Source organism: Ambystoma mexicanum, chromosome 10, assembly GCF_040938575.1.
Source record: "Ambystoma mexicanum isolate Mex_15411 chromosome 10, UKY_AmexF1_1, whole genome shotgun sequence".
Lineage (NCBI taxonomy): Eukaryota > Metazoa > Chordata > Amphibia > Caudata > Ambystomatidae > Ambystoma > Ambystoma mexicanum.
In genome coordinates, this window is record NC_090932.1 from 541,158,537 (window position 1) to 541,176,482 (window position 17,946).

A 17,946-nucleotide genomic window follows, 5' to 3' on the forward strand; every position below is an offset into this window, starting at 1 on the left:
TGGAAGAGACACTTGGTCTAGCGCCACCGTTCCCCCACCTTCGACACCCCCCCACCTCTGTGGGTTATAAAGTACTTCATAAAAATTGGGCGATCTCTGTACCTTCTGTCAGGCACTCCGCTGTTTCCTGTAGAACACACAAGTGGCCGCTCCCCCTCTCCCTCCTTTCTTACCAGGCCAGCATTTTCCCTGCCTTGTCCACCGTTTTGTGTATCTGGCTTTGTCTCGTCCAGTGCACCTCCCTAGCATTATCCAAAGCCATGTTGCGTATGTTTTATTGTGCTGTGGTCAGGATCTGCCCTGCCTCTGATGCCCCAGAGGAAAGAAACTCTTCCTCCGCCCCCTCAATCTCCTGCGCTGCCATCTTGTGTTCCCTGCGCCTAGCTGCTACCAGTGAGAACGCCTCCCCCGCAATGCTGCCGTATAGCCTTCCCACAAGGTCAAATTCAGGGTCCCACAGATAGTACATATTCAAGCGCTAGTGTCCCCTGGTGCTGGGCGGCTCATTTTTCAATTCAAGGACTAGCGGGGAGTGGTCATATATTCCTCTAGCCAAGAATATGGCGGATAGCAGCCGTGAGTCATACCTGACGAGACAAAGAAATATTCTATCCTTGACATGGAGCCATGAACCCCAGAGAAGGAGAACCCCCTCTCTACCAGATGTAATCGTCTCCACCCAGCCCAAAGCATTGGCGAAAGAGCACAGTTTCGTACAAGTCACTAGGTTCTTGGCGCCCACATACCTTTTATCTAGACCATGGTCCATTACTTAATTGAAGTGCCCCCTAGAATGCAGACATGAGAAGGCTGTAAAGAGCGAGCGCTTGCAGTCCATTGGCAGGTCTTGTGCCAGCTGTGACCACAAAAGTGATGGGTTTAGAAACAAACTGTGACCACAAAAGTGATGGGTCCTGGCCTAGCCGTTCGGGCTGGGCTGCTACCATTGGTGGCGGCAGCTGACTGATTTGCACATGGCTGGACCCCTTTTGCAATGGCGCAGACGGGCTAAAAAACGGTGGTGTGGAAGGTTGCCCAGAGCAATTGCCAGTGGTTCAGATTCATTCGAAACCTTCCACCCATCACTTTTGTGGTCACATGTCTTGTGCCAGCGGCAGGGGCGCGTACTCAGCCACCATAGCCCAGGTGGCTCCCCATATCTCTCCCCTCACCAATACAAACTGCCCCCTGGGATCCGGTTTTACCTCCTCCAGCTGGAATGGGATCATTTTATGTATGAGAATGAGTGTCCTGTGAGAGCCCCTCACAAAAGCTGTGTGGAAAACAACCCTGTAGTTTGATCCAAGGAAAAATGTACACTCCGTTCCCAGCAGGTGTTTCTCGTCAGGAATGCAATGTTGGGGGACTGCCTATTAAGAAACTGTAACACCAGCCTGCGCTTGACACTCGAGCATAGTCAACTGACATTCCACACCATCAGCGACACCTTCCCCCCTTGACCCTTCATCCCACAGAAACCTTATTAACCTTTGCGTACTGACCCCAGCCTAAGCCATCCCCCGCCCCCTCGGCCCAAGATCCGTCACCTCTTCTCATTGCATTCCATGCCCCATGTATCTCCCCAAATGTAATCTCCCAAACAGTCCAACTCCCCCCACCCCGTCTAACAGTCCAACTCCCCCCACACTGTCTTTTTCCCCCCAACCAGAAGCACGGGTCACCCCAGTCCTGTGTCAACCAGACACAAGCAAACATAGTCAACTCTGTGCGGGTTGTGCATCCAGCCAGTCACTGCATGCCCCCTGCCTGCTGCCCTGCTTAAGATGCAGCCCCATATTAGGCCCATTAGGTTGGGCCAGGTACATTCTGCCATAAAGTTCAAACGGGGCCCCCACTGTCCGTCTCTCCTGCTGTTGCATCCGGCTGTGCCAGTGGCTGTGAATCAAACATCAGCAGGGAAGCTTCCACCCACCCCCCTGTTCTCCCCCTCGCCGGTCTGGGGCCTGGAGTCGAGAGGATCTGGGTTTCCATCCAATTCCAGACTTCCGTGGAACTATTAAGTAGGTGAACTGTCTCATGATACACCTTCAATTGCGCTGGGAAGAAAAGGGCGTACTTCACTCTGATGGACACCAACCTACTTTTGACCGAATTGAAGGACTGCCAGGCCCTTTGTACCTCCCCAGTGTAGTCCGGAAAGAATCCCACCTTGCTACCATTGTACATTATCAGGCCGGGTGCTCGGGTGCAGCACGGCGTTCCAGTCCCTGTAGTTCAGGAACCGTGCTTAATTGTATGCAGGGGGCCCTGGGACCGGGCGACCCGTGGCGATCTGGTGCGTCCTCTGGGATGGAGAAGGACTTCAACATTTTCTTAGGAGCAAATAGTTCCACCAGCCATTTATCAAGAAAGAGCTCCATAGTTGGGCCTTCCTCCTTTTTGGGAATCCCCAGCATTCGCAGGTTGTTGCGTCTGGATTGTCCCCCACTGTCTTCTGCCTGTATAAGCATCTGGGATACTGTGGTAATTTGTTTTTCCAGGAACCTCAAGGCATCCTCCGAGTCAGAGATGCGTTGCTCTGCCTCTTCACCCTGGTGGAGAGCGCTGCAGGTTCTGCCGCAGAAAAGACACCTCCTTTGCGAGACCATCGATTTTAACTTCCAGCAAGGTTCTGGTCTCCCCATGGCAGCCATGACATCTTTGAGGGAGAGCTGTGGTTCCTGAGCGTCCATCGAGGTAGCCCTTTCTGGCGGGGTGTGAGTTGAGACCGGGGCAGGGCCGCACACTGTGTACTGATCTATTTTGTGTTGTAGATACCCCCTTCCTGGTCTTGTCTTTAGCCATATTGTCACTCTGGGTAAGGGCCCTCCTGCACACCACCACCACTGCTGCCACCACACTACAGTCCCCAAAAGCTGAACTATAGCTGGAACAGATGCAGCATTGAACCAGGTTTCAGTGATGCACACAAAACCAGGAGCATGATCCTTTAGAAGGTCATGAAAATGGGCAGTATGGGCCATGAGTGAACGGGCATTGAGGAGAAAACACTTCAATGCCTTTGAGGGAGGAGATAGGCTCTCAGTGTTGATCACCCGTGGGAATTCTTCAGGAAATTTGGTAGCCGGTAGAGCTAGGTACAGAATCTGTGTCTGCAGAAGTAAAGGCGCAGGGACCTTGGAGGAACAAGTCCAAGGAGTGAAATCCTGCAAGCACGTCCGGGCACAGACAGGGTTTGCCTTTTGCGTACCTGCTGTGCCTGCCCACTGAGCGGTCTTGACTCTCGGCACATATACGCCAGAAGGAAGTCAGGTGATCCGCAGAGCGAGGCCACGTAATCAGATTAAAACACATTATTTTTCTTAGATTTCAACAAATACTAAAAACAAATGATAACCAAACATTTTAATGTATGCAGATACATTTGCTGGGAACCGTAATACAACTGACTCCAGTAAATGAGCCTCCAGTATTCCAATTCATGGGTACAAAAGCTAGTAGCACAGCCATAGGTAGTATTGGTAATGTCCTTTGTAGAATTAGTTCACATATTTTGAGTTGGCAGAAACTGTGTCAATTCAAAGAACAAGACAATGGGCCTCTGCTTAAAGAAATTACAGTAGGTCAAAGAAACACAAGTGCCATCGATATGTTAACACATAATCTAATAACAATTTACCTGGACCTAAAACTACAGCTACAGATGTATCAAATCAACACAGAGAGGAAGGCCAAACTCAGTTTGTAAAATGTCCACATAAACAGATTGTGAAACCTTTAATACTTTAATAACAAAAAAGAACCCACAGAGTTTAAAAATGCTGGAGTAGACTGCATGCTAAATTTGTGCTTCAAAGTAAGAGTTATCTTAGGCGAAAATATAAATGTACAAAAAGGATTATTAAATGGTGCCATAGGCTAGGTAAACTAGGTTTTCAAAATCATGTCAGCAACTTGTTTATAGAATCAATAAAAATTAAGTTTGGCAACACAGAATAATACAAATAGTAATGATACATTTCTAATTCTTAAGACAAATGTTTCTAACAATTAAACGGTACCCTGGTACCCTGTTAACCCAGTTTATCCTGTGACAATACATAAATCACAGGGACTCAATTCCAGTATCTACTATTTCAGTGTCTAGACTAAGACGTTCACTGATGTAATGACTTTGGTTGCACTTTCAAAAGTGTGCACATCTAATGGTATATATGTAGTGAATTTTGTAGTAAAAATAAAATCATTGCACATATTCCATGGATTCATAGATTATGTGGATTATACACACGCAATTTGCCATGAATTGACATAACAAAGAAAATAAGCAAAGACTGTAGACAAACAATACCATTCTAATAATGTCAAGTCATTCTAATAATGTTGGCAAGAAACCGAGTGTAAACAATACTGATGCATTTTCACGTTTACCACGTAAAACAATAGATCAAGAAAATAGTCACCCTCCAAAACACTGGAATAAACTGTTATGCTAATGTCACAAATGTACTCACACAATTAAGACTTTTACAACAATAAAGAATACAAAACACATTCAGTACTTGACATTAGCATAGCTACAGCTACACGTTTAAGTTGCATTAATGCTAACCCCCTGAATCCACATTTCTGTACTCCTGTGCTTCCGACCATAGATGATCCATTTCTGCAGCACAATTTCACGGAACAAGAACAATTCTTTATGAACTGTTACTGGCTATTTTGTAAACATTGTAACATCACTCAACCAATAAAAAAACACCTATTTGAGTTCGTTCTACATACTTAAAACAGTGTCCATGAGTAAACAGATACAACAGGATCACATCAACAATGAAAATACAGTCCAAATCCATATGCCAGACAGATGCAATCCCTTTTTTAAAGAAATACTCTGTTAGAAACTTGGGGTGTTCACCCATGCAGACCCCAAAAATCCTCTATTCAGGTGGTCAGGGGAGGGCCATCACTCTTGGAGCCCAGCCCTGGGGGTGGACGAGCGAGGGAGGATCACCTGGGTAGGGGATTCCTGTCCTGTTTTCCCTTGCCCATTTCCAACATCTACTGGGACGAGGAAGAGGCAACAAAGAGTTAGAGAGATTACCTGTGAGAAAAATACTGTGAAAAAGAAGATGAATGGAGAGGCCTACATTCTACCACTAACATGTCCCCTTAATAGAGTCAGGCACTTGGCACTAACCATACACACCTGACCCAATGTACCCTCAGTTAAGGTATAAAAGGTTGAATTCTGCTAGAGTGAATGAGCGAGCTGGGGTTGCTGGATGTATCGTGGAATCCAGGGAGAAGGAGGCTGCAGCTGGAGGAGCCCAGAGGATCCGGATGAGAACGGGATGACAGGACGCTGACCCGGGGTGTCAGAGGGGCTGCAGCGTGGCAAGGGAGCTGGATTGGGGAAAGCTGTGACCTTTGGCCGTATCCAGACTAGTGCTCGTTCCCCTGGGACGTGTGCAGGTCCCAGGGATGTCTGAGGGGCAGGTGGCGAGACCCTGACCTCGACACACACACACACACACATTCCGAGGACACTGCCCGCCAGCGCTGCACTACTCTGAGATTCATATATATATATATATAAATATATATATATATATATATATATATGAGAGAGAGAGAGAGAAACTCAGTAGTGTGCGGGCGGCTGGAGCAGAAAGAAGGAATAATTGAAAAACAAGGTAAAGAGAAAGAAGGTGCGCAAGCAGCATGAAAGCAGAAAAAGCAGAACGAGAAGAGGGTGCGAGCGACCCGAAAAAAAAAAAAAAAAAAGTGGAAAAGGTGGAGTGGCACGACAAGGCAAAGGAAGTTTGCCAGAGGCACGAAAAGGTAAAGGAAGTGTGCAAGAGGTACAGAAAGGCAGAAGGTTCCAGAGAAGTGTGCACAAGGCACAGAAAGGCAAAAGGTGGCAGAGGTAAAACAAAGAATGTAAGGAGAGGGGCCTGGAATCAGGGTGGTCGGGCATGCGGAGGAGCAAAAGCCCTGCGTTCTCGAAAGTCTACGATACTGCCCCGGTTTTAACCAAAGAAGGTGTACAGCGTCACTTGAAAAAAGATGGGAAAAGGGAGAGCTACAATGAGAATGAAGTGGGAGCGAACTCCTCCAAAGTGAGGGAAAGGCTGTTGCAACCTCACCAGAAATAACTGTGCTTTGAGAGGTACATGCTGAGGAGGTGTAATGTGTTTGAGAGTAAGTGAACGTTTTGAGGCAACAGGGGCCTAGGCTTGGGGAAGGGAACCCTGAGAAGCCTGAAAGGAACAGTGAACCACATTTGAGTTATAAGGTAAGAAAGTGTGAATCTTTTTGAGCCAGAGAGGCCTGAGCTTGGGGAGGGGAACCCTGACAGGCCCAAAAGAAGCTGTGAGAGACATTGCTGAAAAGAGAGTGGCCTAGACTTGGAGAAGGGAACCCTGAGAGGCCTACAACGAACTGTGACTCTTCGTTGAGGGACCAGAGCTTGGGGAAGGAAACCCTAAGAGACCCAGAGACATTGTGAACTGTATTGTGCTGCTACAAGAGCCCTACCTGGAATATCCAAGGGCATCCCTTTTTGCGTTTAACTATTTTTAAACTGGCAGAACTAAACCTGACGGTAAGGCTACCTGAAACCAGCCTTGGTTTACATATCTTTTTGAATCACCATTTTTCTTTAAGAATACCTAACATTCCATGTGTTTTAAGAATGAGGCCAAGCATAGGTTTGGACACAGACAGACTTTGGGGTTTTGGACCTATGGACATCAACAGACCCTAAAAGCATCAGTTGAGGTAACAACCCCATTAGAGTTGGGTCAATTAGGCATTACACCAACCCTACAAAGTTTTATAATAAATGGTTTCAAGCGGTTACTTTTGAGTCTGTGTCTCTCTTGATACCATATCTGCCTCAAAACTCCCAAAAGATTTTTGTGATGAGATGTTTTCCAATGTACAACATCAATAAAGCACAGTATTAACTGAACTAATTGTGATGATTGTATTGTACTACAGGATCAATGTAGCTATATAGCAGATATTAATTAGTAATTACAATGAAAATAAAGTTTCAATTCTGCAACAAACTAATATACACACGCATGCACTTGCGCGTTCTTAATGTCACTGGGCCTAGTAAGATCGTCGTTTTTATTTTTTGTTCTCCCTTGTTTCTCTCCCTTTGCTTGATCGCGTTCTGAAACACTTGTGTAGGAGCTCGATATAAATAAAATATCATATCATAGCACCATGGTAAGTCAACAGTGGTCAGTATGTTGTCTGCGTAGGAAAAAGCTCTGTATAGCGTACATGTAAAGATACAATAACTACCAAAGAAAGACTCCCATGGAACTTAAACAGTGCATACACAATACTGCTTAATACAGCCATTCTGAGTTCAAACAATATTCAGTTTTACTTCAAAAAAATAACTACACAACATAATTACCTGAATGCTAATGTGCACCCCAATGTTAACAAATTGAATAACATAAATTGAGCATAGTATTATGTAAATAGCGTTCTTTGATTGAAAAACAAAATAAGAATTACATCATTGGCACAGATAATAATAGTAAGTTTGGATCAAAATACCCAAACAGGACTTTTCAAGATGTGTACACTGTCAGAGATACTTTTAAAATAATCAGTACAAATAAATATATAGCAACGAGCGAGAGACGTAGAACAAGACATTCTTTTCAGGTGGAATTTCACCACAGATTATTTTCGATTAGTAAAGTCGTAACGCAAAACCATTGGACATCAGATACAGGACTTGCCCTGATATGAAAAAGACACAGAAGTGTTGAAACATGTGTTATCACAAAGGGCATCATAAAGGGCCATTTTCAATAAATTCTTTCAACCACCATTACGGATGTGCGCTTTTCAATTCATGGAATAATAGGGGCCGATTCATGGAACAAATGTGCACCGAAAATCTTTGCGCAAGCCGGCGCAAGTGTGAAAAAGCAAGCGCACGTGTGCGATTCATGGAAGGCCCTGCGCATGTTTCCCCCGGGAAGTGCACCAAATCCGTGCAGGGCGCACACGTCATTGCAACATCCAGAACGCGTGCGCAAGGCACACAGCGAAAGCGCACAACATTAGCGCACACACCAAAAAGGGTGCGGAACACAGGGCGGAACACGGGACATAACGCGCGGAATGGGGAACAACGCGTTAAAATAAGGGCGTAACTGGGGATGTACTGCTTCGAAGTACACGGAACGGCCACAAGCACGCGAACCACACTTATTCATGGAATCGAATAGGGGAAACCCACGCACGGCCAAAGACACTCACAGGCCTAAACACGTCCGCCACACGAAGGCAGGCGGTAGCGTCCCTGCGCATTACAAAAGTATGCGCAAACAAAAAACACGTATATACAGCAATGATGAATGTCCCATTCTGTGGCCCCTAGGAGAAATGACGTGTCACGCAACGCACAGGCATCCCAGAAAAGCAAGAAAAAGAGATAAGCAACCCCTGTTGCCCACGTGCGTGTAAAAAAACACACGCAGTACCCTGTGGCAGCCAGGAGCCCAAAAAATACATACGCGATCAGCACGCAGGCTAGTATGCCCGTAAAAAAAGGGGTATGCGACAAACATGGACACCCGCAGTGGGAAAAATAGCGTGTGCGACTCACCGTCTGCCTTGCGTGTAGAAGAACGCGTAGCCAACACCCACCCGCTGTGAAGTAATCACGTGTGAACCCCAAGGCCTGGAAAACACACGCACTGCTTCCCATGAAAAGCACGTACAGAGCGATGGAAACCCACGTGGGATCTTCAACCCGTACCAGGGGAATGCCCGCGCGTGTCACGTCACAGACGCGCTTACGTACTAAGTGCCTTTCCACAAATTACACGCTGACGTGCAGTTTTTTCACGTGCCAAATCACTTCGTATCAAGCTGGCCACGCGACAACAAAAGGAAGACCACGCTCCTGCACAGAAGGCCATTTTCCTGCCCCCCAGAGCTCTGAGCAAGCTCCCACCTGCCATCTGCTGCTGCCTACCTGCTGGCCATGTACCCTGCTATTTGGTGCCTGCACGTCAGCCATCTGCAGGGGTCCAGTTGCTGTGACCACCCCTGCTGGAACAGAAGACTCCAGACTGGTATTCCATCACTACACAGCCCAGCCCCAGGACCCAGTTGCCCACCCACATCTGCCTCGGGGGTTGCCATGTCTGACACATCACCAATTGGCACCAGTGGCAACCCCCCAGCAGAGAGGCAGAGGGCTGCCAGCTTCACTGCCAATGAAGTTGGCATCCTGGAGGAGCAAGTCCTGGGGCATTATGATGCCCTCTTTGGAAGTTCACGCGCCGACAATCAAGGACGGAATTGGATCGTGAAGGACATTGTGGCTGCCATCAACATGGAGGGGGTGGCAGCCCGCGACATGCAACACGTCCGGAAGCGCTGGGAGGACTTCAGTTCCAGGACCCTCAGCAAGGCCTGGCACCTCTTGAAGGCAAAGCATGCAGAGGGGTGCCGGGTCCGTCTTACCAACATCCAGATGAGGGTCCTGGAACGCATACACCCAGCACTCCACCTCCAGGTCCTTCAGAGGCAGACCCGTCCAGAGTCAAGCGTTAAGTGTCCATGCATACTGATTGGCCGCAGTGCATGTTGAGGTGTGCCAGGAGTGTGCAGGTTGGACAATTGTCTTGAAAGGCCCATGTATGGATGTGTATGTACAGGGACATGAGCCTGCCACATGTGAGTCCAGTCATGTGTGAGGCACATCATTTGTGTATGTGTTCAAATGCATGATGGCCAAATGCATGTGTAGGTGCACACATGTATACATTTCTGTGTATGTACTGTGGCATGGTTGTGGTTTGATACATGGATGCTGGTTCCACCTTCATGTATGTGCACAATGTACATGTGTGTGTGTGTGTGTATTTGACATGTGTGTCACTGTGATACACCATGGATGCATGTGACACCCACATGTAGGAGGCTGATTGGCAGATGTGACATGGATGGCGATGATTTCAGTGTGGCAGGTGGTGGAGATGTACAGATGCATGTATGTCTGGTGGCGTGTGTGCATGTGTTCGGCACGCCCCGTGTTGCATGTGACGTCAGGCTAACCTTCGGATGCTCATGCTGTTGTATGTGTATGGATGGTGCTACCTGCTACAACATTCCTGTTGATTTGCACATGTGTGTGGGTTCAAATGATATGAGTGTTTGGGAGTGTGATGCCATCTGTGAAGTTTGGGACTGCCACTCATGTGCAACTGTCATGTGTGTATCAGACCATTGTACAGTGCCCTGATGCCTGTGTTCTGTCTCTCCCTGTCTGCAGCGTCAACGGATGAAGAGGGCGGAGACGGTGCTGTGGAGCACAGCGGCAGGGATCCCACAGCCAGCCGGAGACACAAGGCCCAGCTCCCCTCCCATGTTGTCATCTCGTCGGGGAGTGAGGGTTCTGGTGCCACGGCCCCAGCTGCCGAGGGTAGGTCCAAGAGGCAGAGGTTGGAGGTGGACTCCTCGGCAGCAGAAGGGGCAGCTGAGACCCCACAGGGGCCTATGGAGGAAGATGTCACTGAGTCATCCAGGTTGGTGGAGGATTTAGTTGAGGAGGCCGTGGAAGGGCCACGCCCGGGGCCTGGAGGGGTGGATTCCACTGGTGCTAGTGGGGCAGTCCAGGGGCAGGGACAGGAGGCAGCAGAGGCGGCCGCAGAGGTACTTGTGTGTAATCCTGTCCCCGATTCTGTGACTGCATCATCCTGCACCAGCAGGGATGCCTTCGTCCAGACCCCTTTTCAGTCAGGGCTCACAAGTGTGCTCACGAGTACATGGTGCCATGTGGGCTGCCTGCAGGGCATGGTGAGGGTTGTAGGGTAGTTCCTGTGGTGTGGGCTGCCTGCAGGGCATGGGGAGGGGGGAAAACGCACACCCGGGAGGGCCCACGATGCCAAACCGCGTGTGAAACTTCCTGCGCACCCCCGAAATACACGTACCCCGCTCGCCCAAGACCTGTCACGTGTGAAACTTCCTGCGCACCCCCGAAATACACATTCCCCGCTCGCCCAAGGCCTATAGCATGTGAAACTTCCCGCGCACCCCCGAAATACACGCAGGCACCTCATCCACACTGGGCATGCCCCACAGGCAGCCCACTCACCCTCCCCTTGCCCCACAGGCAGGCCATCCACCCTAGGCATGCCCCACAGGAAGCCCACCACACAGGGGGGTGCTTTTTCTACGCAATTTACCTGGCGCGAGCGGGGTACGTGTATTCTGAGGGGTGCGCGGGGAGTTTTACACGCGATAGGCCTGGCGCGAGCGGGGTACGTGTATTCCGAGGGGTGCGCGGGGAGTTTTACACGCGATAGGCCTGGCGCGAGCTGGGTACGTGTATTCCGAGGGGTGCGCAGGGATTTTTACACACGTTTTCGTGGTTAGGGGGCTGTATGCTGGTCCACTGGCCTTTGCGCCATGTACTGGATTTGTGCGATGTTTTTTACTCAAGGGGCGGGGTTGGGGGCATAACTGGCGCTGCTGCAGGGTCGCTTCGCCACTCTGCGCCACGGCTGCTTATGGATGTTAAAATCCATGAATAGGCTGTGCGCCTAAATGGGTTTTGGCGCACGCCGCTGGCGCAGACTGCTGCATGCCATGCGCACTCTGTGCGCCAGCCCCGTGCGCCACTTGTGCGCCAAATTCTATGAATTACCCCCATAATGTTTTTGCAGTATCACCCAATTCCATATGGCGCAATAAAAGGTGTGTGAGAAACTCAACATAAACAAATAAAGACAAACTAACAGCAGGTAATAAAGAATACAAACAATCCACTATATGGTAAAACTAACTTAAAAACTACAAAATGAGTGCTTGCATAGCAGTGAGTTTCTTCTTCATAAACCAGCATTCTCCTCATGTATTTGTGCCTTCGTGGTCTTCTGAAAAAGGAAGAGACACACCAGGTGTCGAAGTGACTGCTCACATTCTCCTTTCCGAGCGGTGCGGCTTGACGCCGTTAGGTCTTCTCCTCTAAGTCTGGCATTGGATCAGTGGGAGGACCACGTGGTGAGTGTAGCGGCACAGCAGAGGCAGAGCCTTGACGAAACCTAGCACAGTTGAAAAATCTTAGCAAGTAGCTGGGAGCCGTGGTCGAACTGGAGAGCTCAGGCCAAGTTTTATCGCTGCAGAGGTAGTGCTGTCATGACCTAACTGCTTAATGTAACTGGTCATTATCAGCTTTACTTTTTGCTACCACAGGCTTGAGCTTGGGGTTTATGCTATATACTCTGTGCCTGATTGTAAAGGTGGATTGGTCAAGTCGGGGGGGGGGGGGGGGTTGCAGTTGATGGAATGACGTCTAAGTCTACCTGTCCCTCTTTCTTAGTTTTGCAACATATATTGCATTAAATGTTTTGCAGTGTTGGCTGAGCTTAGTTTCGCGCCTTGAAACACTTGTGCACAGGGGCGTTATAAATGCCTTATCATATCATATATATCAAGTATACTCATCTTAGGACACACAGATCGTCTTGGTGCTGCACTTGCCCTAGTGGGTGTTCGCTAAAGCGTGGCTTGTGACATTTCCTTTACTCTTATCCTGTGAACTGGAGCTAAAACGCAGCTATATCTTGCGTGCCCCCCTCCAGCAGCAAGCAGCAAGCAGTGTCGTTAGAACAATGCCTGTCCCTAAGCATGACTGTAACCCCTGCAGCCGTCCATTTGCCTTTACTGCCAATTATTTTTTGCGCATGCACCCCAATGCATTACTCCTTATCCCCACAAATTGGCATGACACAGAATTTCAAATGGCAAACTTGGCCGCAGTTTTATTTCCATGACAACAGAATTATTTGTACACATTTGTGAACTTCATTCTGTACGTGTGGCGCTTGCTTGCCGGATTTCCTTTGCTTCCCCCAATACTTGGTATAGTAGGCCCCCAACTCCCCCGACCCATTGTACCTGTTCCAATCCTGCCCGTGCAGGTGTCCGTGGGTGGGGAGAGCGCCGTTTGTTTTGGGGGAAGCTGAGCCTTATTTGTCCCTACCAGACGCCCCCACCTTTTAGGCCCCCAAGAGGCGCTGGTCCGGAAGAGCGAAGACCCATTCTGTTTCCTTCTGGCTTGTCCGGAGTCTATCATTTGTGCTTGGTTGCCCAAACACCGCCAACTTGTCATATCCTGGCCTGGGTGTCCTGTGACAGCAACGCCCAAGTCTCCTGCTCCTTCCTTGTATTTCGCGGGTGGGTGGGTGGAAAACGAAATTCCTTCCACTTGCGAGGCGGCGACCGGGTCCCAGTGCAGGAGCGAGATGCCTGGCATCCCAGTCCCGCCTGCTTATATCCTGGTGGCCCCGCCCCTTTTCCTTTGTTCAGCCCTTCGCGGGCTTTTGGGCCATTAGGCCTTTTGGTGCTGTTCCGCCCCTCGCCTTTTGACCCCAAGGGGAGGGTCCCAGGTCCTGGCGGCATGACCCCGCAGGGGTTACCCTGCTGCCTCCTCCATCTTGGGCTGATTTTTCCGTCGTCAGCTCCATAACCCCTGCAGCCGTCCATTTGCCTTTACTGCCAATTATTTTTTGCGCATGCAACCCAATGCCTTACTCCTTATCCCCACAAATTCGCATGACACAGAATTTCAAATGGCAAACTCGGCCGCAGTTTTATTTCCATGACAACAGAATTATTTGTACACATTTGTGAACTTCATTCTGTACGTGTGGCGCCTGCTTGCCGGATTTCCTTTGCTTCCCCTATACTTGGTATAGTAGGCCCCCAACTCCCCCGACCCATTGTACCTGTTCCAATCCTGCCCGTGCAGGTGTCCGTGGGTGGGGAGAGCGCCGTTTGTTTTGGGGGAAGCTGAGCCTTATTTGTCCCTACCAGACGCCCCCGCCGTTTTAGCCCCCAAGAGGTGCTGGTCCGGAAGAGCGAAGACCCATTCCGTTTCCTGCTGGCTCGTCCGGAGTCTATCATTTGTGCTTGGTTGCCCAAACACCGCCACGCCAATTGGTGGGTTCCCGCCCACCGTGGCTCCCCCTTTCCACAATTCTCCTCACAACTCCAGCAATTTGGTACAAATGTTCCAGAAAAAGAGCTCCATTCCTTTTTCGGACAGGTGCACCCCATCCGCCAAGAAGTACTCGGGTGTCTTCCCGTCAATCAGGCCGTGTCTGATCTGATGGAAACCTCTGCCCCTGCAGAACTTGGCAACGGCCCCGTTTAGCTTCCTCCTTGATTTCTCCTGTCTTCCTTTCACAAGCTGTGTCCGCGAAACTACTCTAGGGAATTTAAATTAATCAAGCTGCGCCTGAACTGGACAAAAGTCATTTCCCCATTCGGTTTTCTTCTCCACCTCTCCGCAGCTGCGTGATTATCTGCACCCCCCCTTCTGGCCTTAGGATTATCTCTGAACAGCTGATTTCTTTTTCTCCCAACTGACCCGCCAGCTCCTGTAGAGAGGCCCTTATATCCTGCACCAGGGCCCCACTTCCCCGGCTTGTCCGGTCGGTACCTCCCAAGTGTATGACCAATACGTCCAGCTTTTGCTGTTTCCCTGGCAATCTGAGCACCTGCCCCTGCAGCGGTGCCCATTTGATCCTCCGCAACCCGCCCAGACCGATCTTTTCCTCCGGGCTGCTGCTGGTGGGAGGAAAAGGTGGCATGCCAGTTTCATATTCTTTCCGGCCTGATGTACCTCTTAAAGCACCCAGAGCTCCATCCCCCTTTCCAACAGAGAGTATTCAGTGGATTCTAAGATGCTAAGGCCATCTCTGATGTACTTCAGCCCTGCCATCTTTCCCTCTAGCTCCTCCTTAGCAGGGCGTGCTTGCTCTGGGACACTTTCTCATCTGCCCCCTTTCCATCCTGCTCTGCCTTAACCAGGGCGGGCCTGTTCCGGGACACTTCTGCCTCTGTCCCTTTCTATCCGTTCCGCCTTAACCAAAGTGGGCCTGTTCTGAGACACTTCTGCCCCTGCCACCTCTCCATCGGGCTGCGCCTCAACCACAGTGGCTCCAGGACACTTCTGCCCTGCCACCCTTTTCTCCTGCTCCACCGTAACCTGGGTGTGCCTGTATGAGCAGCGGTGCCCCTGTCTCCGATGGCTGCCGTTGCTGGAGAAAGCTGGACACTGCCGCCACCGGGCATACCCGGTTCTTTTGAATGGCCTGAAGCATCAAAGCCACCCCCCTTCCCTTTTTGGTCAGTCTTTGACCTCCGTACCTAAATGACCACCTGAGTGCTGCTGGGTGCTGCTCACCCGCACATCCATTAAACGTAAAAACCCGTTCCCCTTGCCCTCCTTGTTCTCCGGCACCAATTCGCTGACCCCGAGCGCCCCAACAAATGCCACTGTAAAGGCTGCTGTAAATAACCCCCTTTCTACCCTTACCATTAGCATTTGTACTTGTCATGCCGGCCCCATCTCCCCTACTTTGCTCCTCTGTGGCTTCCCTGCCCCTGCGGGAGTATTAAAGGCCTGGGGGAGTGTCATTAATGATGAGAGCTGCTGGGCCAACCTCTTACTCTTAAAACCTGCCCCTTTCCTCTCTTCTATTCCTTGTGTCGACCGAGCCTACCACCTACCAGGCGGCCTCCAGCCCCTGCTACTTGTTTATCAACCCCCGAAGGATTGAAAGGCTGGGTTTGCCTTGCTGACCTGTTCACCCCTAGAACCTAAGATACAATGCTAGCGAAGTCCCCCCTGCATCGCCTAACGCTTTGATTTTATGAGAATGATGACTGGACCCCCTTTCCAATGCAGTTTGGCAATGTTGAACACATGACCATCCAGTCCCAACTTTAGCGATCTCATTAGCACCTGATGACTTCATTCCTGCTCACGTTCCCTTGTTCCCCCCTTAACAAAACTGGCATAACCAACTTACCCACAGTGCCCCTTCCCTAGTTCGTAGGGTTATTCGGCATCTGCAATGTTTGAGTTATTTATAACATGTTTAATACCCAGCAGTTTCACTGAGCGGACCCGGTGCCCGAACCTGGTCTGCTTCGCGTCGTCTTGCTCTCCAAGCAAGATAATAATTCAGCACTTACATAGTGCTATGAACCCTCAGGTATCTGAACGCTGCTGTTTATCACTGAAAGGCTGAGTTTGGCCCTGCCGAGATTCGAACCTGTGTGAGCAGGTTCTGTACAGATGTCAAAGCGAGTGTTCACTCCTGTTATGCAGTTCCAAAAAGGTGCCGGCATCCCATGGAAGCACGTGACCCAGCACCGCAGTTGTAATGCAGAAAACTTATCAACCCGGGCCTTGCAAGCCCTGCCCTCATTCACCAGCCCATCCCGACCAACGTGCACCAAACCTTAATATTCCATGTACTTCCCACTAGCCGTTCGCACATCATATCCACCCCTTGCCACTATTGGTCAGTTCAACCCAAAATTATGTGCACTACAGATTGAATCAATTGTTTACTTGCCAAATGCGTCGCAGGGCCTGAACTCCCCCACCAGAACCATCCCGCACCATTGTAACTGCTGGTCGCTACAGTGCTTTAACCATATATAGTGTATGTCCCTACTGAAACTTAATATTGACTCAGGGCAAGTACAAAACTTTTGACTCCTAGCGTGAAGCCATTCCATACTTCCACCTCAGCGCCCTAGGTGTAGCACTTTGCTCAAAACCTTGGCCCTCCTAAAACTGGTAGAGCCCTTCCATTCCATCCTGTCTAGCTTCTGCCCACTTCTGTAATAAACCAACAGTGGTTGGGGACGGCGGGTAATGACCTAAACCTAGTGAGATATTTCTCGGCCAATCTCAGGTCTGCATCATACCCCTGTGCTCCCGCCTATCCATGGGTTGAAAACCCCCTGTACCATCCTACTATTTCCAGCCCAAGGGCTGGTTTCGCTTTGCCCCACTGCATTGTGGCCTTTGAAGTCTGGGGGATAGATGGGGGTGGCACCCCCGGACTAACCCGCCTGGCAACGAACGCAAGCCCCCCTGAATGCGTTCCCCTCTCTTCGCTTGTTCTCCTGTAATTGCATAGATGGAACGGCGACTGTACTTTCCAACCGCACATGCGGCCAAGCGCATCTGCCAAAGTGTGCGACATGTGTCCACACAACCAGTAAAACGAAATTCCTTCCACTTGCGAGGCGGCGACCGGGTCCCAGTGCAGGAGCGAGATGCCTGGCACCCCGGTCCCGCCTGCTTATAGCCTGGTGGCCCCACCCCTTTTCCTTTGTCCAGCCCTTCGCGGGCTTTTGGGCCATTAGGCCTTTTGGCGCCGTTCCGCCCCTCGCCTTTTGACCCCAAGGGGAGGGTCCCAGGTCCTGGCGGCATGACCCCGCAGGGGTTACCCTGCTGCCTCCTCCATCTTGGGCTCATTTTTCCGTCGTCAGCTCCAGAAAGCATCTGGTGGGCTGAACCCACCATTAGCTGTAAATAATATCAGCAACACACCGAAATCATCGTTACGGGATAAAACGCCAATAAAGTTGTATGCAAGCGTGGCTTGAGGATTAAGGCAACGATACAGTAGCCCATTCTACACCAACTCGGGTTAAAAGGCCCGCCAGGCCATGTAAGGGAAAGGGGTAAGATAACATTCTTTCCATCAATGACTGCAGTGCATTTCTCGTCTTCTTCCCCGGATGCCCTAATTGTTGTTTCAAATTACTCTGGTTGTGAAGTACTAGTGGCAAATGATCAAGTTCTGTGATTGAGGACGTTTTATTAAATCTGTAATATGGAAAAGAAAGTCGAGGCTAGGAAAGCGCAAACCTTGTCCATTACCAACAACTATTTGCTCTTACTTCGCCCCAAAATAATGGGAATGTACAGGAAGTCTCTGGAAGTCCACTGCAGCCGTCAAGTCTGATAAAGGCTAAGCATTCTTATACAAATGTATCTCCCCATTCTGCGTCTGTCCTGGAGCATGAATCCCTGCCGACGATACATCTTGTACTTCAGACGCTGGTAAGATTATATGATCAAATCAAGGAGGATGTCTAATGCAATACAGACTTGCTGAG